The 27,887-nt window shown below is 38.2% G+C and overlaps 2 long non-coding RNA genes across 8 annotated transcripts in view; one reads left to right on the forward strand and one right to left on the reverse strand.

The window, feature by feature from the left end:
* LOC106559913 overlaps positions 1-27,887 on the forward strand; it is a 372,001-nt gene that overhangs the window by 41,100 nt on the left and 303,014 nt on the right. The gene's annotated exons all lie outside the window — the stretch shown is intronic.
* LOC111090522 overlaps positions 16,956-27,887 on the reverse strand; it is a 65,697-nt gene continuing 54,765 nt past the window's right edge. The window contains exons 3-7 of the long non-coding RNA XR_005372181.1: positions 23,143-23,282; positions 21,581-21,712; positions 18,245-18,363; positions 17,697-17,777; positions 16,956-17,272 (exon numbers count right to left, since the gene is read on the reverse strand). This is a non-coding gene — a long non-coding RNA (uncharacterized LOC111090522). The remainder of the gene's footprint in view (positions 17,273-17,696; positions 17,778-18,244; positions 18,364-21,580; positions 21,713-23,142; positions 23,283-27,887) is intronic.

A 27,887-nucleotide genomic window follows, 5' to 3' on the forward strand; every position in this document is an offset into this window, starting at 1 on the left:
AGCAGGCCTTAAGAACATGGATACCTCGGTCCTACTTGACACAAAAATGAATCAGAATTCTCTGGAATTAGGCTCCAGGATTGATATTTTAAAGAAACATTGCAGACAGATCTTCTTTGAGACAGGATTGATAACCTCTTCTCACCTGCTGGAAGTCTCAATATTATGACTGAAAATAATTCATATTTTTGTGTTACTAATGAGATGAGAATTTTAATCCTCAAATTAACTTTGGATATTAAACTTTGACATATATACTCTGTACTTTAATTCTCTGCTAAAAGCAAGATCTTTTTAAAGTCAAAAGTAAGAAGACTTACTCTCTGTGGCTTAAGGTTCAGGAAGTGGACATCAGCAGGTTTATGGTAGGTGGGCTTGGCCTTTCATCTCCATCTGCCTGTTGCCTGTGATGCACAGAGATTTGGGACCAGTTGGCTGAACTTCCAAGTTTAACTCTTTGTCACTTCATATGCCAAACACCACAAACACCTTTTGGGAATCTATGGCTTCTTTCTCCTCTTCGTCATCTGACAGTCTTCTACCTAAAGAGTGGTTTCCTCGACATGGACCCTCCCTCTCTGCTCCATGTTGTCTTTGTAGGTGATCTTGCCACAACTTTAACTTCAGTGACCATCAGTTGCCAATGACTTCTTATCTTAGTGTCCTATGGTTGCTTTCATAAAGTGCCACAAGGAAGATACCTTAAAACTATAGGGATGTATTCTCTCACAGTTCTGGAAGTCTGAAAGTTCTAGAAGTCTGAAATTAAGATATCTCTCATGCTGTACTCTCTCTTCTAGTCTCTAGCAGAGGACCCTTCATTTTCCTCTTTCAGCCTTGAAAGCCTCAAGTTTTCTTTGGGTTGAAGCTGCTGTACTTTATTCTCTGTTCCACCGTGACATGATGCTCTCCCCTCATGTGTCTGTGTCACTGTCATTTCCTCTTCTTATAAGGACACAGGCATTTATATTAGACTAGGAGGCCACCCTACTCCAATATAACCTTATCTGAACTAATTACATCTGCCATGATCCTATTTCCAAGTATGGTCACAATCCAAGGTATTAGGGGTCAGGACTTCAACATGTTTTGAGGGGAGAGGATACAACTCAACAGATAATACCCCTGAATCTCCATCTGTTGCTTTGTCTTCACCTCTAAGCTCCAGCCCACCTTTTGGACTTCTCCCAGAGGAAGTCCACAAATGCTTTAAATTCTACAAAAGGCAGTAGGCTCATCATTTCTTATTGCTACATCTCCTTCACAATTCCTTATTTTAGTAAATGGTATATCACTATGTATACGTGGGTATGCAAACCAAGAATATTGTTATCCTTGACATCATTGTCTTTTTATTGCCAATCATTTATAAATTAACTCAGAAAATTCTAGCACTTAAACATCCCTCAAATGTTGTCACTTCACCCTTTGCCTGAATATTCAGAGCCACTGTTAGGTCTTACTCAACAATATCTCTGGCTGGTTCTTTTGTAATAATTCTCCCACATCTAGTATCGCCCCTATCAATAAATTTCCATTTATGCATTGTTGTTTTAAAACACGGATTTTATTAAGTGATTTTCCTTATAAAACTCTTAGATATTTTCTATTTCCATGGCATGAATTTCAAAATCCTTAATGTGTCTTATGTGGTCAGAATGATAAAGCTTCCAGCTTCACACATCATCCCACGACTCATTCTCCACACTCCAACCACACTGGCCTTCGTACTGTCTTGGAAGCTCCATGATGTTTCTGCAATCAGGGACTTTATACATATTTTCAGTTTCCTGAAGTCTCCCTCCTCACCCCTCTTTGATCAGCTATTCCTAACTCAGCCTTTGGATCCCAGATGAAATTTCATCTTCTCCAAGAAGCGTTCTCTGACTTTTCAGTCCAGGTCAGTTCCCCTGTAAAATGCTCTTGTCGTGCTCTGTACTGTTCTTTCACAGCATGAACCATAATTGTAATGAAATATTCAATTACACAATCAGTCTACTATCACTTTTTCCCACTGAAATGTAATCTCTAAGAAGCAAAAGAGGAGGGGCTGTGTCTCTTTACTGTTACTGCTCTAGTTCCTAAAACATTGTCCAGAACATAGCTTACAGTCAAAACATCCTCAGTAAATGAACACGTGAATAAAAGACAAGGCATGTTTCAGTTTTGCTCACAGGTATATCCCTGGTATCTTTGCATAGCACCTTGTACATCCAAGTTATGTCACAAATATTGATTGAATAAAATGGTGCATTAGCCCTTTCCTTATCCATAGTATTGGAACACACATCTCTGGGAGAGCCAGGCACAGCCATTCTAGAGAGGACAATGAATAAGGTGATCAGTGAATGGCAAACAAGACCACCACAGTGTATGAATATTCTGAAATTCCCACACCTTTGCTCTTTTTAAATTACATGTCTACCCCCCACAGCAGTATGGGAGTCATTCTGACAGCTTCCATCTAGCTGGTACAAGCAAGGACAGGTTCTCTTGACATCTCTCTTCCTCACATCAGACCTCTGCAGGGAAAGCAGCAGGCAGGGGTTTTGGGGGCAAGGTTCCACACACCCAGTGTCACACTCTGCCCTTGGATGAAATAGCTTATTGTGAATACTCTTAGGAATATTGGCCATAAAAACGTTTACTTTATCGTCAAATGCAGTTGTGAATTACCTGAAACTAGACTATGTAGTAAAATAAACACAGCCAGATGTATTCAGCATTAATACCATTCAATCTGTAGCTGCTGGTTTTTCTCAATGTGCAAAATGCTTTCACATGTATTCTCACCATTCAGCCCTACAACAAACCTGTGGTAAGAGTTACTATTTTCTCTTTTTTACATTTATGAAATTAAGTCTCAGCGTAGGGCAACTAGCATGGTGTCTAGAACATAATAAGAACATAGTGTGTAGCAGAGCTAGAAAGCAAGCCAAGTTCTCCGACTCCCAGACAATGCTTCTCCCATCTCCTACTGCCTTCCGTGATGGCAGAGGTGGGAGATGAGTTTGGCACAGGTGGGTGGGCTTGATGCTCTTCCTGCAGCTCCCTCCTGAGAAGGGGTCCAGGTGCCTGCTCCTGGGAGTCCTTCCAAATATATGCCATTCATACTTGCTAGACATTCTAGAGCACTTCTTTATAAGTCAAACACTTTTATAAGTGATCTATACCTATTATCCCATTTGATCCTAACAACATAAATTTGAAGTATGAACCACTATTACCTCCATTACAGATGAGGAAACTGGGAACCAGGGAATTAAGTAATGTTCCCAAGCCTATGCAGTAAGTTTTAGTGCCAAACACTCAGGCAGTCTGATTCCAGAGCTCAGACAATTATGCATTATGTTCCACTGCCTCCTCTGTCACATTCAGTCTGTTTTCTTTACATTGTCATCTCTACCCTTCTACTTGCTGTTACTCTCTCACAGGGAAGTGTGACTTTATTTACACTCAGGGTTTTAACTGGACATCACTTTCACTCAATCCCTTTGTCTCTCAGTAATAGGGAAGGAAGCAAAAATACATTCCTTGGACTAAAAGGAAAGATTTGTAAGAAGTGCCTGTAATGTTCGTTTAGGATATTAGTGCTTACTCACTGGTAGTACTTAGAGGGTGATTATAATAATTATGCAAAGCAAACAAATTAGCTAAGTTAACTTCTCACTAAAGCTCATTTCAATGAGGTGTACGAAAGAAAATGAATTCTCCCACTTATTGTTCAACGGAATGGGAATTCTAAAGGAGAAAGCCCATTCTATCAGGGATAATTAAAAGAGATATCACCTAGATATCACATTCAAAATATACACTCATGTGCACACACGTAACTACTATTTAAGACCTATGTGCAAAGACATAGATTTGGAGCCCAATTTCAAGGTGGCTTATTTTGAATAAAAGCAGTGAAAACTTATGATTGAGAACTGCAGCAGCATCTTTAAAATGCTCATATTTCTAAAATAATGAGCTACTTTGCAAGATGACAGATTTAAATGGTGAAGCATAAGCTTCAAAATACTTGCTGTCTAGGCAAGCTTATGATATTTCTACAAATGGGGTTTTCATAGTCTGGGGGGAATTGGGAAGGGTACATTGAGTACTTCTCGGTTTTAACAAGCACTTTATATTGCAAAGTTCTTCATAATCACTTTTAATAATTGTTCCCTCCAACAGCTCTGTTATTCCCATTTCAGAAATATAGTAACTGATACAGATAGAATAAAGGGAATCATTTGAAGTCTTCTTCCTAGTTAATTTGAGGGGCTTAATGATTTCTCCTAGCTGAAAATTATGAGAAATCAGGTTTGCCATTGAAGGGATGATCTGTATAGTTCTTAGAAGGGGCTCTATAGTGGGAGTTACTGCTGTACATGCAGTCCTGGCTGGGCTTGTGCCACAGTTAGGCCTGAAGGCTTCAGGAGCCTCCAGTAGAAGGTCACAGGTGGGAGGGGCCAACTCAAGGAGTTACATTGGCTCCACTATTGTCTATAAGCTGGTATACAACTCTCTGAAGTACTGTATTTTGAAAGGAATCATTCATTCCTTCAGGAGCAACTATTTACTGAATGTCCACAAAGAATCTATATTAAAAACTTTCTAATCAGGGATCCCTGGGTGGCGCAGCGGTTTGGCGCCTGCCTTTGGCCCAGGGCGCGATCCTGGAGACCTGGGATCGAATCCCACGTCGGGCTCCCGGTGCATGGAGCCTGCTTCTCCCTCTGCCTGTGTCTCTGCCTCTCTCTCTCTCTCTGTGACTATCATGAATAAATAAATAAAATCTTTAAAAAAAAAAAAAAAAAAAAAAAAACTTTCTAATCAAAAGTGACTTGGAAATCTGCCTCTGCATCTTGCTATCGAGCTCTTATAGACCAATCATGCACACAGTATTTCACATTGTGTCCCAAGTTAGATACAATTTGGATATCCAGTGAGAGGGAAAAATTTCTAAGTTTTATTGACCACAGTTTTAAAGATGCTATAAATTCTGGGAGGTACTTATCTAAATATGTTAAAGATCAATTCATCTGTAATCTTGCCTGTCCATGGGATCCCTGGGTGGCTCAGTGGTTTAACACCTGCCTTCGGCCCGGGGTGTGATCCTGTAGTTCCAGGATCGAGTTCCGCATCAGGCTTCTGCATGGAGCCTGCTTCTCCCTCTGCCTGTGTCTCTGTCTCTCTCTCTCTCTCTCTCTCTGTGTCTCTCATGAATAAATGAATAAAATCTTAAAAAAAAAAAAATCTTGCCCGTCCTTGAAGCCCAGGATGACTTTATCTTTCCTATGAAACCTGTCTAGACCAGCTCATCTCTGATCTTTACCAGTTGGGATTGGTACTACAGAGACTTCCATTTCACTTCAATTCCATTCAAATCCTTGTTTGAATATTTATTTCTTGTCAGGTGAAGTGCTGGGTCTAGGAATAATTGCATCATATATTTTATGAATTTTTTTGTTATTTCATGTTTTGTTCTTGTGCTATGAGATGGTGTCCCAGAGGACAGGTTGTAGCTGATACTTTCCCAGCGTTTCTCCTAGTATCACCCAGCACAGTACTTTGCACATAGGAGAAGAGCGACTGTAGTAGCCAGTCAGCTGAATTGCATAAATAAATTCCAGTGCTATTCACTCATTTACTATTATTTTTGAAATTCCTGTCAACCAAAGGGGGTGATTACATCTTGTTTTCTAAATGAATGTTTATTTTATGTTTCCCATTTTTTCCTTTTGCATCTTAGAAACCCACTAAACCTTCTTTTTTGGCTCCAATTATTACTTGGCATACATTACCCTTCCTTTTTCCTCTTTTTTCGCTGACCTTCTGCATAGCTTTTAAATTTGCACAGATCTGTGATAAGACAGGGAATCATGCCACTCCTTGACAGATATTTTGTCATTCTGTACATTTCATAAAGACAGAAAAGGTGGTAGAAATTAGCAATGTCACCTCCAACGTCAAACTCAGTTAACAATCCTTTCCTGTGCATTTTCATACTCCACTTAGCCCAAAGTTTTTACTGTTGTCTTCTTTTTTGAAACTGAAAAGTACGTCTGCATTTGCAAGGAATGGTGACAAGAGATGTAGCCAATGGGAAAAAGCTGTTAGAGGGAAAAATGTGTTAAAACACATGGCCTGTTAGAGTCATAATATATTCTAGAAAGAGATTTCAGAGCTAATACCCATTATTTGCAAACAAGTAGCCTGAAGTCCAAAAAGTAAGCGTTTTATCCTAGTCACCTAGCAAGTCAGTGGGAGATTTTGGATTATATGCTGGATTAGTGACCTTTTGACTGGCTATTCTGATTCATCAACATAAAATCCTCTGTGACGTAACATATTCTGGGACATTGACCACGTCGTCTGTTAAGCTGCCTCTAGAGAGACATATTTCATCATGGTTTAGAGCATAAGATTTGGAGTTAGCTCTGGATTTTTGAAATCAGGCTCATGAAATAACCTTGAGTAAGTTATATTAGTTCCCTTAGTGTCTGTTATCTCCTCTATAAAATAACGATAATGATAGAGTCTACAGGGTTGTTGCATGAATTAAATGAGCTAACAGCCCACGATCTGGCACGCTGAGAAGCTCAAATCATGGCTTCTACTATTACACACATACACTATTTAGGAATAATTGTGAAGCACACAGATGAGTTCTTTGGCAGAGAGTAATCCAAAAGCACATGTCTTTGAAGCTGTAAAGAGCCATTGGTGACCTATTAAAACTAGGACATTACCCACTCGCCATGTTTATTCATTTGCATTTTCATTGGGTGCCTACAGAAGTATTTATTGGGCACATACCCAGTGCCACATACTGTGTGAGGCACTGGCAATACAAAGGTGATTTAGAAGATGTGATCTCTATACTTGAAATACTTGTGCAGAAAGACAACTGCATTAGACTGATAAAGTTAATAGAATTACATATAGGATGGCACAGAGAAAAGATCGAGCCTGACCCGATGGATTTTAGGGAGTCAGAGAGCCCTTTGAATATTTGTTTCATTTCTAAGGTTTCTGTCATCATGTTCATGATGAAATAACATCAGGAAAATCTGCTCCCTCCTAATATGTGCAAACAAATTCAGAAATGACATATTGCAAAGGTAGGTCATATCTGATTTAACATGCTCTGGCTTCCACCTAAGGAGTAGCCTTATTTCCCCTGCTTCCTCTTTCCCCACACACAGCCAAGGAAGCCTGCATTATGAAGCTATGGATGCATACTCACTCTAGATAGCAATGATTCTCTTTTTGAAGGAGAATGAAGGGGAGTTTTAGGGTGGATTTAATTTATTATTTTGCTTATGAGTGATCTCCGGTAGGACCTGGAGTAGATAGAGAATCATATGATATTTTCACTTATCAGGGAAAAAAAACTTTAGGATGAGATGCAAAGGAACTATGGGGAATAGAGAATGAATGTCACTAAAAATGTTGTTAGGAAGAACAGAGCCCCATTGCACTGCAAAACAGAGTTGTAAAAGGCAGGGCCATACCAGCATGATAGGAAGTATGCAGCTTACCTTCCTTCTTGGATATTTGGAAAAACTGAGGCCCAGGGAGCTTTGCTAAGGTCATATATGAGCAGATGAGAGAAGCTGGGGATATTGTCCATCTCAGTCTATGCCCCTTTCTACCATGAGAGTGTTTTGTTACTTGCAATCTGCACTGCATGTTCTGAGAACACTTTCACAGATCTCTGAAGATCTTCAGAACTTGTCCAACTATTTGATTCTGCATTTTTTCCAGTGGGATGTTTTCACTGAGCTTATTCTCCTGCCCTCTAACCATTGCTTGTTTCTCTGTCATCCATTTGACTGCTATGATGGACTTTAAGAATTGACTTCTTCCAATCCTGACATCAAGGACTCAGTCTAGAACCTTGAATCAAGATTCCCTCCATAGCCCTGTGGCTCCTCCTATATACCATTTGCCCACTTTGCTTTAGCCACCTTCTGCCCTAACCTGACACCCTTTAGCATCTAGCAGAGTACTATATAACACAGAACATTCGATGAACATTTGTTACATTAAACAAAAGCAATGACTTGACAATAGACAAAATAAGCATAAGAGAAAGACAATGTTACACACTGCTGAGGATTAAATGGATTCTAGCAGTGTTGGAGGAGGTCATCAAGAAGACATGACTGCTGGTTGAACCATGAGCTAGACCTGGGCAATTACAGCCTCCTTACTCCTCCCCTGTCCTTGGAATATGATTTCTGCTTGTCTTTCCCTCTTCCAAAGGCTACTTTAAGGACATAGCCTTGAGATAGTGATGTGGTGTTGAGAACATCTGGATGGTATACATGACTGAACCCAGTTACAGTCTCTGTAGAGTGTAAACTTTTAAGGTGTGGTGGGTGGATTTGGAGATACTAATTTTGTGGCTGCCCAAGACAAGCCTTATACGTAAGTCCCCTATCACCTACAAGTCTGGAGTGGCCTGCCTCTTTCTTTGGTCTCTCCCTGCCCTCTACATATGGTGGCTGGTTTCAGATTATCCCTGGGAAGTTCTCAGACACCTTGCCAACCAAAAAGAAGCAACACAAAATTAACTGAAGTATCTTTTTTATCTGCTCTGTCCAACTCTAAGGGAAAAGAGCTTCATTATGAAAGGGTAAAGTTTCCTCTTTGCCTCCTTGATTTATTTTCCTCCCACGTCCCTTTGTCTTTGCAAGTGTCTCTCTATGCTACATTACTGGGGCAGTAATCTCTGTAGCTGCTAATTGTGCCTTCATGGATCTGCAATACTTCTTGTGGCCTTGATAGAAGACTTTTCCCTTAACATGCTTATGTTTCCAAAACACTTTGTGCTTTTCCTCCCTTGGGAATGCCTGGGATATGTAGATAGGGATGGCTTTGTGCACAGCAGACTTCCTCTGCCCTGCCTTAGATTCAATGCAGGAGCCTGAAGCCAAAAATTAGAATAAGGCTTACAGAAGCTGCTTTGAGACCTGTGGTTACTAAGGGGAAAGCAATTCAGTGGAGGGGGTGGTTATGGAATTTGGGAGTGGGGAATAGTCAAGATGTGGTCTCTATTCTGCTCAACTGTAATTTGTTCTCAAATACTCCTGAAGACTCTTTGTTCTTCAGATTCCTCTGACATTACCTAAATTTCAGCATCTTCATCCCTCCGAGGCTGCTCTGAGTTCTGACCTTTCTCTATCTGATGCTTACACAGCCTCACTCATTTCCAGGACACAGTTATCTGGATTCCAGACCTACCTCCACCTATTTAGGCACTGATGTTTCACACCACGGAGGCCTCTTATAGTCAAATATTTCATATTCACTATTCCTGACCCAGGTTAGGCTCTCAAATGGCTCTTACCCATTGCACTGTCTTCAAATTGGCTTTCCCCTCCAGCTGCCCTTACTGCCAGTCCACCATCTCCATAAGACAGAGAGCCGTTTCCATATGCCAGTCATCTGGTCAAGGACCTTCTGTGGCTCCCACTGCCTTTGGAATAGGCCCTCAAGGATTGTTGTTGATTGATGGATTGCTCTGTAAACTCTGCATGGTGCCTGTGTTTACGAGGCCCTGACACAGCTTTTAATGACCACTCACATTAATCTCTCTTTCCAAAAAGGTCTTTGGAGATATTTAATGTGCAGCCAGTGTCTCTTTCAAGTAGATGGGTATGCCTGGGAGGTAGAAGTAACTCCAGAGAAACCATGGAGTTTAAATAACACTCCGAATGACATGTCTTCTTTTGGGATATTTCCCCAAACTGATCTGCTTGAAAGTAGAATATGCCTTCATTTTCAGTATTACTCTAAATTTGAATGCTGTTGGTGTCTCAGAGCCCTGCGATGTTCCTTGTGACAGCTAGAGCAAATTCTAATTATGGAAAGATAAATATGAGTTCTAACTCCTTGCTTTTCCCCAGGATGTCACAACCCTAAATGGTTCGTGAGTTCAGATTTCTGTGAGTCACTCTTATTGTGCAGGAGAAAAGTTTATATTATTAAATCTACTCTTAGCTGTACAATTTCTTCAGAGACCTAGAGCTCTTCCTGCCTTTACAAATTTAAAAAAATTGGATAAAGAGACAATAACCTGAGCTTTCCTGGAGACACTGGATATTTTGATCTATTTTTACTGCAGCCTATTTCCAAGGGCAACACATCTCTGATTTTTTTAATCAAATGGTGTGAATCAAAAGTTGCAGCCTGACCTCTGGAGCAGACACCGTGGGAAGTCAGCGGTAGCTGTGAATAGTGTGAGCACCAAAAAGGAGTTGTCTTGGTCTTACTATGGGAAAATAACCTTGACTCTGCTGAGGAAGCAGACTACCATCTCAGAGAGCAGGAGGGGGGAGCGCAGTGGTGGTTACTTTACCTTTGGGATTGCTGCATTTTGATCTGCTGCTTACTCTTGTCTGGCCACTGGTTGAGTCTGAACCTGGAGGGCTCCTGTGCCTGGCTAAGACAAGATTAGAAGATTAGTCCAACTTCTCACTGCTGTCAACTCTTTCTTTATTGAGTGAGTGTCACAAGTAGATGCTGCTGAGAAATCTCAGTGGAAAGGTGGAACAGAGGGCAATTGAGCAGAGAAAATCACATTTGTATTTGTTTTTGAACAGCAGGGATAGCCATTAGCAAATGTATGAATTAAAGTCTTATTGACACTTATATTATAATTAGGATCACCATTTCTTTGTAGAAAGGTAAGACTCCTGAGTTTCAAATTTAAGAATCTCAATGCCTAGTGTAATTCTGGGTACATTATATAGAGTATAAAAATATTTAGTAATTAAGTAATGAAAAACCAAGAGAGAACATTGTTGAATATTCCCCTTCCCCCTAAGAGTTAGGGTTATTTCATGTGCTCTTGTGGCACCCCTGGTTCTTTCCCCAAATTGATGCTAAACCTGGAGGTACTTGTCCACCCTTTGGCTTCCCTTTCTAGCTGAAGTCCAAGAGGGCAGAGATTATGTCTTTCTTATCATTGTTCTGTGTGGCCCCAGCTTCTAGTTTGGCACCTGGCACATAGTGTGCATCCAATAAATATATATTGCATGAGTAAGTAACATTTGAAAAGTGACACATTTGGCACTTGTGATTTCAGTCAATAAGCTTCATTTGACAAATCCTATAATCACAGTGACTCTGTATCTTTGAGAGCTTAAGTCTCTGTCCTTTTGATATACTACATCACTTTACCCATCATTATAGCACAAGTCTGACACAGCTAAAAAGACCCTTTTCTTCCCCTGAAGAAAAATGACAAAGGGGGAAAAAAAAAAACACAGCCAAACTAGTTTTATTCACCCCTGAGCAGGTGCAGAAAATAACTGAGAAGGAGATCTGGTGTTTTAAAGGTGTTTAGCAACTGGGTAAGGGACACAGCCAAGAGCTGGTAGTATAGACAGTGAGTGCAGAGGCAGATGAGCGCTGGCTCAAAAAATGTGTTTGTTGGCATGCCAATTTTGGAGAACTAGACATATCTACAGCCAAAGACAGATGAGATAAGTTATATCTTAGGGCTTTCCAACTGAGCTCATGGGATAATCTCAGATGAGAGTTCTTTCTCCTAATTATCTCTAGATACTGAGAAAGTCCCCTGGAATTTAGCTGTTACTCCAGGGAAAAGATGGGGAGGGAAAGGAGTTTCAATTGACATTGTCTCTCCAAAAAATCCAAAAATAAATAAGTAGATAGATAAATCAATCAATCAATCAATAAAATGTCACATTTACTTGAACATTACCAGAAAAAGGAGGAGGAGGAGGAGGAGGAGGAGGAGGAGGAGGAGGAGGAGGAGGAGGAGGAGGATTTCCTGCTTCCTCTCCCTGAGAGATTGAAAGATGGAATAAACAAATTTAAAGAAAAATAACAGAAGTGCTTGAATCTCCAGATCTGATTATCAGAAATTGATTATAGTCCTCTTTGGAAAGTTTAAATTGAAAAAAGAAAACACAGCCTGGAGAAATAGGTGGTACTTCCATTGTTAGAATAAAGAACACCTTAACATTATTTCCTATACTAGTCCACCTGTTCTTTTCAAGCAGATTTCCCCCTAACTTCCCTATATCATCTGCTAAAGGTGAAGTTTAAATACATGATCTCCAAATAATTAAACCAATAAACATACCTGATACTTACTTTCAAATAGGAACCTCTCTGAGAGCATCAGATCTTCATTGTTGAGGTGTGCAGTTTGTTTGTTTTAAATGGAGAAAGGATGAAATAAAAGAGCCTGCCGAAGCTGAAATTTTAATTCTTAGACTAGGATGTTTCCAGAAGCTTCTTAATAAAACTTTTGAATTTATGTTCTTGAGGAAACTTTCTACATCCTGCTGCGGTATAGAAAGAAGCTCTGTTATCTACTGGATACCTGAGAGAGAGAGGGCATAGGGCCTGCTGTGTACAACTTCAAACCTTGAAATAATCACTCATTTTGGCATGAAATTCACCCAGCAATCTGATTTTAAGACCTCAGCATTAAAACAAAAATCAGTTTCTATGGGTTCTACTCTATCCACATGTGAAAAGAGTGGATTTTACAGTTGGATTGTTAATTTTCTTGGAAATGTAATGGTAGGCTAACTTGAAAAATGTGTAACAATGTTTGTTTGTTTTGAAAGATCTAGGATAGCTACAGTGAATTTTTAAATGTCTGTTTTGATTAATTTGGCATATTTTGCCTCAGATATTAGCATGTGCTCTGTCTTCATTGCCCTGCCATTCCCTCCTCCCTCTCTTCCTCCACCTTTCCTCCCCTCCTTGTCCTTAGTTTTTGGAAGTATAATTTGCATACAATAAAACACACTTATCTAAATTGTTCATATTGTATGTGAATTTTGACATTCACATACAGTCATGTAGCCAGTGCTCAAAATAAAATCTAGAATATTTTCTTTACTTCCAAAAACTCTCTTGTGTTCCTTCCCAGTCCAGAGGCTCTCAATTTCCTGATTCCATCATTTTAGTGTTGCCCATTCTTTGATTTTGTCTGTATGTAGTAGCATGTACTTTTTGAGCTTGATTTCTTTCTCTTAATATGCTTTTTTTTTTAAAGATTTTCTTCCTTTCTTTGAGAGACAGAAAGAGAGGCAGAGACACAGGCAGAGGGAGAAGCAGGCTCCATGCAGGGAGCCCGATGCTAAAGTCTATCCCAGGACCTTGGGATCATGCCCTGAGCCAAAGGCAGATGCTCAACCACTGAGCCACCTAGGTGCCCCTCTTGACATATATTTGAAATCCACCCATAGAGATGTATTAGTTTATTCTTTCTGTTGTTTAATAGTATCCCCTTGTATGAATACACCAGAATTTATGTATTAGTGTTCTTGTTGAGGAACATTTATGTTCCTTGTTTTTAGTTTTTTCCTATTATGATTAAGGCTGTTGCTTGTCTTTTGTGATCATGTATTTTCAGTTCTCCTGGGTACAAACTTGGATATATAATTGCTGAATCATAGGGTACATGTATCCTTAACTTTTTTAACAGCTACCAAACACTTCTTAGATATTGAATGATTTTATATTCCCACCATTATGAGAGCTCCCATTACTTCAGTTCTTCACCAACATACGGTATCCTCCATCTTATTTTTAGCCATTAGCCATTCTGGTGGTCATAAATGATATCTCAGTTTTTAAATTTGCATTTTCATGATGACTAATCACATTGAATATCTTTCTTGTGTTTATAAATTGGCCATTTGTGCATCTTTTATTTATGAAGTGTCTGTTCAAGTGTTTGCCCAAATTTTTATTGCATTGTTAAATTTTTTATTGCTGATTTGTACGAGTGCTTTATATTCTGGATATAAATTCTTTGCCATATACATATAATATTTTCTATATGTAATATTTCACCCAGTCTGGGGCTTGCTTTTTCATTTTTTTTTAATCTCTGTCTTCCAAAATGCAACAGTTTTTATTTTGGTAAAGTCCAATTTATTAATTGTTTTATTTTAAAGTTTGTGCTTTTAGTTTCCTATATAATAAATTTTCCCTACACGGAGGTTTCAAAATTATTCTGTCTCCTTCTAGAAGTTTCATAGTATATATATATATATATATATATATATATATATATATATTTATTATTGGATTTCAATTTGCCAACAAATCATACAACACTCAGTGCTCATCCCATCAAGTGCCCCCCTCAGTGCCCATTTTAAATGGACTTTTATGATTGGTGTGAAATAAAGGTTATGGTTAATTTCTTTTTTTATTTAGGTATCTGCTTGTTCTGGTACAATTTATGGAAAAGACGATCCTTCCCTATTAAATTGCTTTAGTACCTTGGTCATAAATCAGCATATTTGTGGGGATCTCTTTCTGGACTCTCCATTGTATTTTATTGATCAACTATAATATATAGATGTGATCTATCCATAACGTATCAATACCAAAATTTTCTTGATTGCTGTAGCCTTATAGTAAATTTTGAAATCAAGTGCTATAAATCCTTTAACTTTGTTCCTTCATTTAATATACTTTTTAATATTATTTAATGTTATCAAGCTTCCAGAAAATTATAAAAACAATAAAAGAAAATATCCCAATTATCCAAATACAAAAATCTTCTACAATCATAGTATAATACCAAACTGAAAAAAATTAACATCGATAAAAAACTGTTATGTAATATTAGTATTATTCAAATTTACCATGACTTTTGCTCATCTTAATTTCCATCCATTATATTTCCCTTCAGCCTGAAGAAATTCTCCTAGTAGTTCTTGAGTGAAGATCTTTTGAAAATGAATCATGTTGACTTTTTTTCTGTCTAGAATGCCATTATTTTGCCTTCATTTTTTTAATGATAGATTTCTAAATTGGCGGGATTTTTTCTTTCAACTTTTACACCTTCTGTTTCTTTGACTTTTGACCTCTTTTTTTTTTTTTCGGTGATAAGATAGCGTTTTTTGTTTGTTTGTTTGTTTGTTTGTTTGTTTTTTGTTTTTCTTTTAAGAGAGGGAGAGAAAGATGGGTGGGGGGAGGGAGAGAGAGAATCTCAAGCAGGCTCCATGTCCAGCACAGAGCCTGATGTGGGGCTTTATCTCACAAGCCTGAGATCACAAATGACCTGAGCCAAAATCAAGAGTTGAACGCTTAACCGACTGAGCCTCCCAGGCACCTCAACTTCTTATTATATCAGTTTTACTCATACATAATCTTTTTCCTCTGGCTGCATTTAATAATTTTTCTGTAGCTTTAGTTTTTAAAAGTATATTATGCATTATTTTGACTTAATTTACCCTGTTCGATTCAGTGAGCTTCTTTAATCTGTGGATTGAAATCATTCATCAATTTTTGAAAATTCTCTACTAGCAGCTCTTCAGATATTTCTCTTGACCTTTGTTCTTTTTTCTTTCAGGACTTAATTACACATATATTAAGCTATTTAATATTGTCTTACAGATCTCTGATGCTATGTTCAGTATTTTTACACTACTTTTTCTTTTGTATTTCAGTTTAGATTACTTACATGTCTCAATTATAGTTCTTTGGTTCTTTTCTGTTGTATCAGTCTACTGTTAATATCATCAAATGGAGTCTTAATTTCTAATGTTGTATTTTTCATTTCCAGTCTGCTTATTTAATTCCTTTTGATTTTTGTATTTTCCATTTCTCATTGAGATTTCTAATATCTTCACATATGTAGTTCTGGATTTAGAACATGTGGTTTGAGGTAGCTATGTTCCCCATCCTTGCCCTACCATGCATGAGAGGGCCAAAAATCATTATGCTGGCTTCCAACCTGTAAGAATATGTATTTATCATCATTGAGACTATTAGTTGAAGAGAACACCTGAAGGCAGCTCTTGTAGGAAGATTCCTGAAATGGTCTAAGCCTTGCCAGAATCATTGAGATAAGTCTGCAGCCTCCTTACAGGGCTCCTTTGAAGAGAAGAGCACACATAAGGAGGCAGGTGCACTGAGGTCAGTTTTGATGGGACATACACAAAAAGCAGTAGCTTATCACTGACATTGCTTAGAAGTGCTGACTCATGGTAATAATAAAAAGCACACTGACTTTTGGTCCATTTCATTATTGTTCTTAAATTCTCCATAGATAATATTCCCTTTTATTACTTGTACCTGGGGTAGACATCTCTGGCCTTGATGTGCTACTGCTCAGAGGCACAAAGGTCTTTTTTGTTAAGTTATCTACTTTATTATAGCTGCAGATCACTATTCTTTAAAGGACCCAACAGAAATAGTCTTTCCAGAGAAGGAATTTCCACAAAATCCCTGAAGATCAAAGATGTCTAGCTCCTGGACATTGAAATTTTGTCAGTTCTTCTGTGAGACAGGCCATTCCATAGAAGCACAAATAGCCTCATTTTCTCAAAACAATAAGGAAAGAAAAATAAAAACTGCAATTCAAGCTTGCATTGTCTTTTTAAGTTTAAAAATCTCTTACCTCTTTGCTGCAGTGTGCCTCTGGACATATCAGTTCCTTTGATTCTCCAGAGCTGTGTTTTATGCAGGGAGTTGCTAGCAAGAATCATGCCAAAAAGGAAGAGGAATTTAAGCAGAGAGAGCTTTAGAGCATTATGTATTGGTCTCTGGCAAGGGAGCACTTGACTGAACAAGAACCAGCCAGATGCAGTGTCTCCAAGGTGAATCTGTAATAACTTAGGTGGCAGTAATTTCCTAGGAGACTGGCATAATTATACCCAAACAAATTGCCTGAACAGCCACATATTTATTAACATGAGATTAAAACTCTCAAGTTTGAGCAAACCTGGAGAGCAACAGCAGAAGCCAAAGTAGTGAAGAGCATTGGTAATCTGACACCCAATACCAGAGGGCTGATAAAAAAGCCAGGGTAGGGTCCAACCTGTAGTTAGGGCCTCTGAGGCCTCAGCTGTAGGTTCTTGTTTACCATAAATGGAGATTAAAATCACTAGATGTCAACACTTAGAACTTGTAACTAATGTGTAATAAATGACTCCAAAATTTACTGGCTTTAAACAGCCATTTATTTAGTTTATAATTTAGGCTGGAATCAGTTGGGCAATTTTGGGTTCATCTTGACCCTCTTCTGTATCTGCAGTCAACTGTACAGATCCCCTCTTCTGTATCTGGTCAGTGAAGCAGTGATGCTTCTAGGGTTGGTTGGCTGTTGGCTGGAGCAATAGGATGACTATGACAACTGTCTCCAGTCCTGCAGCAGCCCCAGCCAGGCTTGTCTTCATGGTGGTTCCAGGGTTCCAAAGAGCAAACAGAGCATGCAAGGTCTTGGAAGGGTAGTCCAGAATTGGCACACCATCATTTCTGCTGAATTCTGTTGGCCGAAGCAAATCACACAGTTAGCCTAGAATCAAGTGGAGGGGAAATAAACTCCACTTCTTGATGAAATGAGCTGCAACATCACATTATAACACATTGCAAAAAGTACGGCCAATAAGAGTAATGAAAGACTCTGTTTTTTTTTTTTTTTAATTTTATGACAAAACCCTTGAAAAAAGAAAAACCTACTGTAAGTGGTGCCAGTGCTAGAAGTGAACACTCTGCATTCAAGTGAAAGATTTGCTTTATATGTCTTTTTTGTTTTATTAAAATAGCATATATTTATTAACAAGTTATTTAAGCAAGATTCTAAGTTAGGCACCCTGTGGGGAAGAGCAGTTAAAAAAAAATGTTGCTCCTGATTTCTAGGAGCTCACACTGCCTCTCTCTCTGAGAGAGACAGACATACAGATAGTTACCTTATAATATCTTCAAAATCACCAATACTGTGATGTTCTCCAATAAGGAATATGAAAAAGGAAGAATGTAGGTAAAGGTACCTGTAGGGTGAATAAGATTACAAAATTGTTACTGTAAGGACTAGACAAGAATGGTGGTAGAGTTTAATGTACTTGGTTGGTTGAGTTGTGCTGAAGTGAGAGTCAAGGAAGCCTGGAATGATAGTGATACCCTCTGGTGAGGATAGCATAAATGTGATTTAGCATGTTATGGGGTCACAGAGAAATCAGGTAACCTTAGGTTTCTGATTAATTGGATTAATTTACCACCTACATGTACTTGATGGTGAGGTGGATTTAATATTTGGAGGGGAAGAAGACATAAAATTGAGTAACAATTCAGATGAAGGTACACAAAAAGCCACAGGGTAAGGGTGGTGCATGTGGCACACCAGTTGGTGAAAACAAAGTGAACACAACTGAAATCCTTAGTGAAAAATTCTTAACAGAGTTCTTGGATTAAGTCATAGAACTGTAATAGTTTATGTAGAGGGTGAACACATACCTACCTTCTGTGTTGTTTTCCTATCCTCTCCATACACATTTGCTAGTTTGTTTTATTAGGAGAAAGATGTTGGCATTTCCATATGGGTCTCTCATGCATAGACTCTTCCTTCTAAATTAGGAGCTGGAGTGGGACCAAAAATGAGTATTTATGTATTTTTATATCTTTAACAACTATTGATGGGCTGATTTCATGTATCTCAGGCTTCATAAGCTTGTATCATGAAAAATCTTTAAAACTGTTAAAAATATATTCATTCTGATTCTGTTTGTTCTTGACACTTCTCAATTCAGTGGCCATGTTGTGAAATTCAGGCACTCTAACCTGTAAGAATATTCCCTTGAACATCAGGTTTTCATGATGTCGAGTTTTCCATCTTTGACCATGGTGGGGTGTGCATGATGGGAAAGCATGGGTGTGGGAAGAAGACCCTCATGTGCCACTACGGGCAGCAGTATGTTGTGGTAATAAGAGAAGGATCTCTGGATTCATACTTCCCTTTTCAAATCACAGCTTTCTCTCTCTCTCTAGCCTTATAATCAAGTGCAAGTTATTTGATCTGTCAATACCTCAGGTTTTTTTTTTACACTAAAATAGGAAAATAATAATGTATGGTTTTGTGGTTGTTATGAGAACTAAGTGTGATATTGCTGTAAAACACTTAGAACCCATCCATGGCAAGAACTAAATAAATGTCTGCAATTAATAGTAATGACTGTATTAATTCTTCTACTGCCTCCCAGTATGCCCTATGCCAAGTTTTTCCCAATTAAAATTTATCAAACACCCACTGGGTACCTGCTAATGCCTACAAATTACAGGGATTAAGAAGATACAATTTCTGTTTTCAAGAATTCATGAGAGAGAGAGAAAGAGAGAGAGAGGGTTAATATCAGATGTACTACCTTCCATAGAGGGTTTGAGGTGAAGTACTAACACAGCACAGAAGGGGAGATCTGGCAAGGCTAAGAGTATGGCATTTGAGCTGGAGGATGTTTAGAATTAGGCAAGCTATGATGAGTTGGGGGCTGAGATGGGGATGGGAAGAGAAAAGTCATGTTAATGCTTCTAATTTAAAATGAGGAAATTGGTCCATATAATTTTCAGTTGCATCAGAGCTCTTAAAATTCAATTCTGCAAAATCATGCTTTCATTCCTTGATGAATATATGAGAATTTTGTAAATGAGTTGTTGCATCCAGAAATTTTAGCTGCTGGGCATGAAGTTTACCCAGTATTCACAGCAAAACAGATTACTAGTGGAAATTTGAATTAGAAAAATGCTGACACATTAGAAAATATAATTTGTACGCAATGGCTTCAAAAAAAAAAAAAAAAAAAAAACATAAAACTAACCAGTAACTGCAGATAATAAATGGGGCCTAATGGCACATTTGGTTTTCATGTTGTTATTTCAAGGTTGTTCTAACAAAGCTTACCTGGGAAGAAGGACTTTTAGAAAAATTGGCAACATGGCACTTCCTCCAACGTCTCAGTTGAAATGATACTTTGAGATCGTTTAGATGTTACAAGTGGCAGTGTCCTTATAAGTTAGGCAAGTGGTTTGCCAATTTTCATTGTTTTTGAGAATTACCTATTTGTAAAAGAAATGCAGATTCCCTGAGCACTGCTTTTGAATATTCTGATGTAGCTGGTCTGTGACAGCACTCGAAGAATCTGCATTTTCAACAAAGACCTGATACAGGTGATCACTCAGAAACACTTAATGAAACAGTGAGTTAATAAGAAGGTAGAGTTTTGTCCAAGGTCACACAGAGTAGGTGTTAAACTAGAATGTGTGTTCTGGAAACAGCATCATTTCTGAGTGCCAAAGATAAACCTGAGAACTGCATCTTTTTAAGAAGGCAGACCAATAAGAAAATTTAAGGTACAGATCAAAGGGATCCGAACTGGTTCAGGGCAGAGTTTTGAGGTCAGTATTTGGTCTTGGATGCCCTCAGTCTTCTTCATCACTTGGTGATCCATAGTCACTTTTCCTCTATCCCCTAGAGCACTCACCCTGCTTCGGTCACACCATTCCCTGTTCCTCCCTAGAAACCTGCCTTCTACTTCTTCAACCACTTGTATACTGGTTTTTAGAGCTTCTCTCTGATGGGGACTGATTTCTTAGAGTGGTTAAGTGGCACAAAATAAAACAATGGCTTCCAAAAGAATCCTAGAAATTGGTTGCTATAAAAAATCTGGATACCATCCAGCCCTCCAATTCATAGTGTATCCTGCTGTCAGTAATAATGAAAGAAAGCAGAGTCTGAAAGAAAAAAATCCCTTCTAAATCCAGTTCAGGCATCTCATAGGGATCTGGGATGGTGTATGGATGTAAAAATCTTATTGGTCCAAGAATGTACATCAGCTGCTATGGTAAACACCGTTCACACAGGTACTTTGCTAGAGGAAAGAGACTCTGGCTTCAGTGTGAGCTCCGGATCTAAAGCAAATGCTAAACCTACAGATGATAAGCTACTCTGGAGAAGAGATGATGAAAATAACTTTTGTTTCAGAGGCATCGTTTTTAATGATAACTCAAACAATTAAATTTCATGGCAGTGCCTTACAAAACACTGTTCAAGGTACCTTATAAAACCTACAGTTTAACAGATAACTTAGAATGGAAAGAAGTTTCAAAGCAATGCACAAGATCAAAATATGGTCGAAAGTGTATGTTTATCTCTAGTCTGTATCTTTCTAGGAGTTCTAGCCAAAGGACCTATAGGGGAACATGTGTGTGTTTCTTTATCCAGGCTGGTGCCACGTGGGTCAGCCAAGGGTTATGAAAAAGAGGAGCAGGCAAGAGAAGGGATGACCACTAGATGGCAGAGAGGAGTTTGGGCATAATAACCCTTCACAGGAGATGGAGAAAACCTCTGAGATTGTGTAGTTCCAAGGGCAATTTCAATCTGTGTCATTGTTCAGATTTCCTTTTCTGCTATAGCCATCTGAGCCACTCAACCCTGTCTAGAAGCAGAAAGGTTTACACTTGCTGTGACTAGTGAGGTATCCTTGCCTCCAGAAATTCCCTTCCCTAAAACATCTACGTAGAAACATCCTTAAAGAGAGATAAAAATGCTTAAACTGATACTTTGAGATCCCAGTTCATGGTTGTTCTAAGTAACGACTTTAACATAAAGATAGAAGATGAAAGGAAGATCTTCCCCCTGCAAACTCATTTATATGAAGTGTTTATGTTACATATTTGAGGGAGCTAAGAATCACTTTCAACTGTCAGTTGTGCTGGGCAGAACATAGGCAAGCGGTCCCCGAGGCCAGACATTTTCATGGTATGACTCCCAGGGCTCTCATGACATCCTCAGGCTCTACTTTACCTGGCAGAGTGCCCCATGCAGAACAGCACGCGGCCAGCAGGCTGTGTGATAGTGGGAGCTCTTCTTGAGGATGAGGAACAACTCATGCTCTTTTTTTTCCCCATTCTCACAGGAGGCCTTTAGGATAACATTCTGGGAAAAGTAGCAGCATAGACCAGTCTTTAGTCACAAGATCGCTTCCTTTTGCACATATTGCTGTCCCCCTGCCCACCTGTCACCTCTGATTCTCCACATATTTCCCATCTTTCAACATCAGCTTGAAACATTCTTGGACATCCTTTATCACTGTCTTTCATTGTCTGAAAATCCTACAGCTTCTGGAGTTGATCCCCCACAATGAAAAATTACATTGTCTGTGGTTATGTATGATTCTCCGGTGGCTCCAGATGTGAATTTTGTTTTCTTAGTGGTACTCTGTCTCCAGAAAATCAGCATCTGCTTTGCTGGGTTTAGTCAGGGTGAGATACATGGCTTTCAATAATTTGTTTTTGATCCTTATCACTCATCCAGGATCCAGGATTTATTAGCCATAACCATTAGTAGATAGGCAAGGTGTTAGAGTGACAATACCATTGAATAAACAAAAGGGGTTATTTATTTATTTATTTATTTATTTATTTATTTATTTATTTATGATAGTCACAGAGAGAGAGAGACAGAGAGAGAGAGAGAGGCAGAGACATAGGCAGAGGGAGAAGCAGGCTCCATGCACCAGGAGCCCTACGTGGGATTTGATCCCGGGTCTCCAGGATCGCACCCTGGGCCAAAGGCAGGCACTAAACTGCTGCGCCACCCCGGCATCCCCTGAATAAACAAAAGGGGTTATTGAAAGATAAATGGGATGTGTTACTATTACCAATTGGGCAACATAGAGAAAGGGAACCTAAGAATCTTTGACCACATCCTACCTGGGTGGCATTAAGGAAATAAGATTTCATATCTGGAAAGGAGCACAAGTATCTTTAATTGTATAATTGTTAACTGTAAGGAGCTGGTTGCAGCATCTGTAGGATTTTCAGGCAATGAAGAGAGTGCTAAAAAGATGTCTAAAAATCCTGGGTTGGGAGGCACCAGGAGGGAACATCTTTATGAAAGAGGCTGCTATCCTCCAAACCACAAGGCTTAGTTGGTTGATTCCTCTCCCACTGGCTGATAGACGGCTTCTTCTGGGGAATATGTACTTTATCGACAATTTGGAAGCATCTGTAGCATAAAAAGGTAAAGAATTCCACTTATGTCCCCTGTTTTCTTCAAGCCTCTTCTCTTTCAAGCCTCTTCTCAGACGTTATAGTTAAAACCATGAAGAAAGAAAACAGAAAGCCAGAAACCTCCCACAGCTTCCTGCTGCAAAGTAGAAAATCTCACAGAGACCTACTATGGTGCTGGAGTGCTCGTCCTACAGAAAATAAGAATATAGTCACCATGGGTTCTAGTTGTCTGGATAACAGAGGCTTACACCTGGCCTAAGGGTTATATTTTCTGAAAAGGTTCTGGCATGAAGGCAACCAGCGATGTGAGTAGAAGCCACTGGAGATCACCATCTTTATGCCTAAGGATCTTACCTGAGAAGATTCATGGCCTGGGCCCAGCGGATGGCATCTGGGAGGAGGGCTTAAGTGACTTTAGGAATCCTTTAGATCTCTAATCATGAGATTTGGATACTTTTGGAACTTTTGATCTCAGCTCCCAGTCTCCCTTCATACTGAAAATGTAATCAAGAAGGGAAAGAGAGAAATAGGCTGAATATTCATGAATAATGGATTTTAGCTGTACCTACCCCTGTGTAGTCACTCAGGAACACTCAGGCTGTGTGTGTGTGAAGTAAAAGCTTCTTGCCAGAACAGGTGTAGGGGTGAAATCTTAGTCCGGCAAAAGTACTATTGACTCCTGGGATCCATCCTAATGTCTAAGACTGGAGACATTTTGCTTTGCTATTTATGATATAGGGCTAAGGGTTGCTTGCTAATTGTATTCACAGGCACATCCTGCAGAGCAACAGAGTGACAGATGAGGAAAGCTTTAATCTATTTGCAAGGAATTGCTAGTTAAATCCAAACTCAAATTATGGCCCTTATGGTTGACACTTGAACACAGAGTCTTTCTGATGACTCTCCTTAAGTGATCTCTATGATAAAGAGTTGGTGCTGTACTTGGTGCCATGTGATGCTTAATAAATTTAAATCTTTGGCACTCTGATGACAATGAAATGACTATAAAAAAAGGAGATGGACCTTTCCTAGCAAAGTAGTACAAATTCATGTGGTAGATATCATCATTACATGCCTGTTTTGGATGAGGATACAAAACATAGACAACACAGATATTTCGCAAAAATGCCTTATGATGTCAACTCTTCCTAGAATTCTCCTTCCATGTCCACTTTTGACATACCTGCTATTTATTGAATCAGCCCAGAACCCTTGAAATCATCCCAGACAAATCCACCTCTTAGTAATCATATCCCCTTCATTTTTAAGCCATACCAATTTATAGCTCAGCAAAGTCTATCAGAAACAGCAGTTAAATTATTAAAAATAATAAGAGGGCTTAACAGTGTGGCCAACACTAGGAAAAAAAAATCCCCTGCATTTTTATATCCCCAGCATTTGAAAATACATTATTTTAAAATATTGCTAACTAGCTCACATTAATTGAATGCTTATTATGAGCAAAGTACTCTGCATATATTATTTGGTTTACTATTCTACCCATAAATTTGTTAGTAGGTTAATAGGAAAGAAAATATAGTGGGATATTTATCAAACTCTTCATCCTAGATTCAATCTAATTCTTGCTGAATTACCTTCTTTATTCTTTCAGTAAAGTTCTATGAATTACTAAGGCAGTCTGAAAATGTCTCTGTTCTCTCCTAAATGATAATCTGGAAATACAATTTCTAAATAAATTGTTTTCCTATACTATTTTATTAATAGGATTTTATTTTATTTTATTTACTTTATTTTATTTTACTTTTTTTTTTAAAAAAAAAGATTTATTTATTCGTTCATGAGAGACGCAGAGAGAGGCAGAGTCATTGGCAGAGGGAGAGGCAGGATCCTTGCAGGGAGCCTGATGTGAGACTCGATCCCGTATCCTGGGATCACATCCAGAGCCTAAGGCAGATGCCCAACCACTGAACTACCCAGGTGTCCCAGGAATTTATTTTTTTAATCTCTATTTTTGTTAATGGTAGGTGTAACTGTTAATTCCTTGTAAACATTCTACCTTTTCTCTGGGTGTTCTTTAGGATTCTCTGCTTGTCTTTGGGGGTTTTACAATTTAGTGGCAACATGTGTAACTGTGGATTTCTTTTAAAAATACGTTGATTTCGTTTAGTACAGAGGAGTCTTACTTTTTACCAGTTCTGGAAAATCTTAAGATGGTATTTTTTTTTAATGTTATTTATTTTCTTTAGAGAGATATTGAGCATGAGCACACAAGCAGGGTTAGGGTCAGAGGAGAGAGAGAAGCAGACTCCCCACTGAGTAGGGAGCACAACTTGACTGGAAGCTCCATCCCAGGACTTTGGGATCATGACCTAAACTGAAGGCAGACACTTAACTGACTGAGCCACCCAGGTGCCCTAAGATATTATTATTTTAAGTATTGACTTTTCAGTGCTCTCTCTAACCTCTAGGTAGAACGTTCATTAAGTATATGTTGGATGTCTTCTTCTTTCATCTACAGTTCTTAAACTTTTTTTCATATTTCTCATATTTTAATCAGTGTGAGGAATTTCCAGTTCCCCAATTTAGTATTCAGTTCTGCTTATTGATGAACCTTTAATTTCTCTGAAAAACATGGTGTTTATATGTGTAATTCTTAGAACATTCTAATTTATTTATTTATTTATTTATTTATTTATTTATTGTCAGAGGGGCTATTTCTTTTCCATAATCTCCTATAAAATTTGGCTTTCCCTTATAGTTTTTCTTGTGTCTCTGTATTCATTTTAAATATGCTATTTATGAAGCCTAGTTTTTCTACTCTCAGGTTATTTGGGATTATTTAAGGGATATTCAGATTTTTCTTTTGGTGGATCATTGCCTCTTGTGTTTGTTTAATGATAAACTTATGTTCATAAATAATTGTTTTATTCCCAGGATATTTGCTCCCATAAACCTTTCTTATGGACATATTGCTTGAAATTTTTTTTTTTTTTTTTTTTTGGCTTTAAAAACATTTTTTTCTGGGTAGTCTGGGGGCTTTATAGATCTACAATCATTTTTTGATTCAGTTATCACTCTAGAGATATGAATTTCATATTGGCACAAAAATTTAAGTTTTACAGCTTTACTTAACAGAGGTTATGTTAGCCTTTTGGTTATAGATCTTGTAAAATTATATTTTGGTTTGTATGTTGCTGGGTTTTTTTCCCCATACTTTATATTTTTACACACTACTCCTGAGACACATTTTTTTTTTCTTGTTGGTGTCCAGGTTAGTGAGTATACTCCTTCTATTGTCACTATCACTGAGGTTTCACAGTTCCAGCTTCCAGCATCCTGCTATATACTTGTGCAAAATATCACATACCCTGTCCTCATGTGGGTTCAAAAACCCAGCTCTTTTGGTCCCACATCCAACAGTCCAGTATACCATGTGATATTTCTTAGGCCACTGTAATTTTGGCTTCTTACTTTACCAAGCTTGCTTTACAGTTTTTTTCTTTTTGTATGATACGTAGGGATTTCACATTCTTTTCTTTGAGCTCAAATATAAGTTGTATTATAGAATATATGTAATCAAACCAACATTTTACTATGTGTAGAAACAGGACTTTTTCTTTGTTGGTTTGAGTCCACCATGTTCCTAGAACAGCATATCCTATAAGGTCAGTTGACATTTTTAAAAATGAGAATGTTAGTAAGAAACAATATTTAAGGGGCACCAGGGTAGCTCAGTGGTTGAGTGTCTGCCTTCTGCTCAGGTCATGATCCTGGGATCCTAGATGAATGAATGAATGAATGAATGAATGAATGAATGAAGCAGGGACCCTGCTTCTCCCTCTGACTATGTCTCTACCTCTCTTTCTGGGTCTCTCATAATAAATAAATAAAATCTTAAAAAAAAAGAAACAATATTTAAGGTAAGAGACTCTGGCTTCTGCATGAATTACTACTAAAATAACTCACAATAGGATAAATTAAGACTGACCATAGATCTGTTGCCAAAACTGGGAGAAATTTCTACTATTAGGATGATTGAAGTAGATTGAAGAGTGCAATTGATTGTCCATTTTTCAAACTCATGAGAAATCTGTCCATTCCAATGTGGTTGGAAAAATCCCTCTCTTATTCATGCATTCTTTATCCTCCTGATTAGAAACACAAGCTCTCTACTAAGTAATAATATTTATCTCTGCTGTAGGACAGCTTTTCCTTTTCCATGATAGCTAAAAAGCTATTCTCTTTCACTTCCCACTTTCCCCCTGTATCCCAACTCCATCTCCAACTCACACCTATATTGCTTCTTTTTCACCACCTGTAAAAGCCCAAAATCATCAAAATGCAATGCCTTGAAGTAGGTGGAAAGGGGAAGGGCTCATAGTGGCACGCTGAATTTTGGCAGTCACAAATTTATTAAAAAAAAAAAAAAGCACCACTTTAAGTTAGGAAAAACATTGATAGTAATGCATTTGGGGATTTTCATTTGCTATATAGCAAATGAAACCAATATATAGCATAATATACACTATGCATAATACACTATACATAATATACACTATAGCAATGGGGTTAGGAAAAAGTCTTGAGATGTTTACATAAAGTTGCCATCAAGTTGGACATTCAACAATTCAGGATCAAGGGGAACGTCATGTATTCTGATTTTTAGCACATAATAAATCTAGGAAGAATAGTTTCTTATCAGAGATAAGGACCCAGAAAGGAACCAACAAGGAGCCTATGACAATGTACTGTGTATCCCGGGAAAGAAAGATCATTCTGAAGATTAACAACTTACTTTTAAAGATTTTTTATTAGAGGAAACAGAAGGAAAATAGTTTAAAATGTTCCAATCAAATGCATCAAAACCTGGCAATCTTGTTCTTATATTTGAAGACAAAAAAGAGGTAACATATGGACAGCAAATGACAAGAAATTAGAATTTTTTTTAAAAAGGTGGGAGAGCAAGGAACAATTATGAGAAAATCCAAATGATAATGACAAAATTCACACAGAGGGAGATAAAATATGGAAGCAGATATAATAATGCACTATACATTTGGGAAGTCCTCTTAAATTAGATGGAAATTTATGAATAAATGACAATATGAGAGAAGATGGAAAATAAATAAGTGATCCAA

Source organism: Canis lupus, chromosome 17 (genome assembly GCF_011100685.1).
Source record: "Canis lupus familiaris isolate Mischka breed German Shepherd chromosome 17, alternate assembly UU_Cfam_GSD_1.0, whole genome shotgun sequence".
NCBI classification, from domain to species: Eukaryota; Metazoa; Chordata; class Mammalia; order Carnivora; family Canidae; genus Canis; species Canis lupus.